The sequence below is a fragment of the Wasmannia auropunctata genome, unplaced genomic scaffold (genome assembly GCF_000956235.1).
Source record: "Wasmannia auropunctata unplaced genomic scaffold, wasmannia.A_1.0 LD336085.1, whole genome shotgun sequence".
Lineage (NCBI taxonomy): Eukaryota > Metazoa > Arthropoda > Insecta > Hymenoptera > Formicidae > Wasmannia > Wasmannia auropunctata.
Genome location: NW_012026805.1, coordinates 2,598,544 through 2,600,260, shown reverse-complemented (window position 1 = coordinate 2,600,260; position 1,717 = coordinate 2,598,544).

Here is a 1,717-nt window from a genome sequence, read left to right as displayed (position 1 = left end):
TAAATGAGTCTGCAATATACCAAAAATAATAGAAACCGAAAAGATTAGACAGACCCAAAAATATTCAATTTAATATACTTTCTACCTTGCGTAGGGGTCTGTTTAATCTTTTCGGTATCTATTATTTTTGGTACATTGTAGACTCATTTATTTAGTAAGGCAAAGATTTAATAAATATTTTTACCTTGCGTAGGGGTCTGTCTAATCTTTTCGATATCTACTATTTTTAGTATATTGTAGACTCATACATTGTATAAGGCGAAAATTTATTAGATATTGAGACATCAAAATTTCACAATGTGTACGAACGCGGAGTAGACGTGAGGTCGCGCGGAGGCGAACGCTGGCGAGATAGAGTAAAGAGAGAAACTCGAAGAGGATCTTGAGAGAATAGAAAGCGATCTTACACGACACAGTTTAATAAAAGGCACTTTCACACTATTTACAAGTTCATTGGTATATTCGCGACGGAATAAAACGGCTGAGCTAGCTAGGTAGCACGAGGTATAGCGCGGACACGTCTCTCTGAGATGAACTGCGGAAGAGTCTCGGCGCTCCCTTGCTCCTGCCATTTATCAACGCATGCCCCTCTAGAAGGCTCTCCCCTATTCCTTGGCAAACAACGAGCAATAGCATCTTATAAGGTAATAATTGTCGGAGCCTTGTAGCAGGGCATGGGTTGTCATCTCTTGCTTTTTGCAAAACATGTTTTGCTCGAGCGCGCCGTTTCGCGCGGCTCGAGAGTAGGCAGCCCGCGATTGGGCGCTGAGCGCGACCGTTGCCGCCGCGCTTGGGTTTGGCATCACGCGCGTATGCCGTGATTATGACTCATCTCGAACATTCCGCCCGCCTCGCCCGATGCAACTGGCGAAATATGCTGCTGTGTGTAGAATGGCTAAAGCGTCTCCGTCCCCGTGGGGACTACGCTTCAGCCCGAAAAAAAACGTCAAGAAACGCGTCGCGTTCCGCCCCCACGGACCCTATGCAGGCGAAGGGCGCTGTGTGTATGCCGGGAGACCACGTGTCCCTCAATCAGCTGACGGGCGAGACAACCATACGATCCTCCTTACGTAGCGCGTGAGGCGATTACGAGTGGGTGACCGCGAGTGTTGGTGAGATGAGAGTGAGTGACGAGCGGGATGTCGTGGGGGCCCAGTGTCAGCGCCTGTAGACAGAGGGTGACACGGAAGGTACGAAAAAATACAATGGCCGGCGCGTGAATTGACATCATGCGAAGGCCCTTCCGTTTGATTACAAGTCTCTTGCGGACAAGAACGCGACGCAGAGAGGACGGCGCAGGTAGGGGCCCCGGTAGCTACTCACAATTGTCTTCCTCCGCATCGGCGTCGCCGCCCGGCAGGAGGACGAGCTTGACGACCGGCCGCGTGAGCACGGTCGTGGGGGTGCGGACGTCGACCACTCGGATCTGTCCGTTTTCTCCTTGGTGGACTCGGATGATGCGCGCCAACGGCCACCGAGTCGATGAGGTGCTCTCGTGTCAAACGAGGCACAAGCGGCCGACCTTGAAGGCTGATTCCTCTCGGCACCACTTCAGGCGGTGCGCTAGGGAGTGAAGATATTCTCGGGACCAGCGATCCCAGAAGTGGTCCCGCATTTGCTGTAGCAGCTGCCAGCGGGACAGGCGGTTCGTCGGCTGTGCCCCCATGGGGGGCTCAGGGACGGCGGTCAGCGCAGATCCCACCAAGAAGTGACCCGG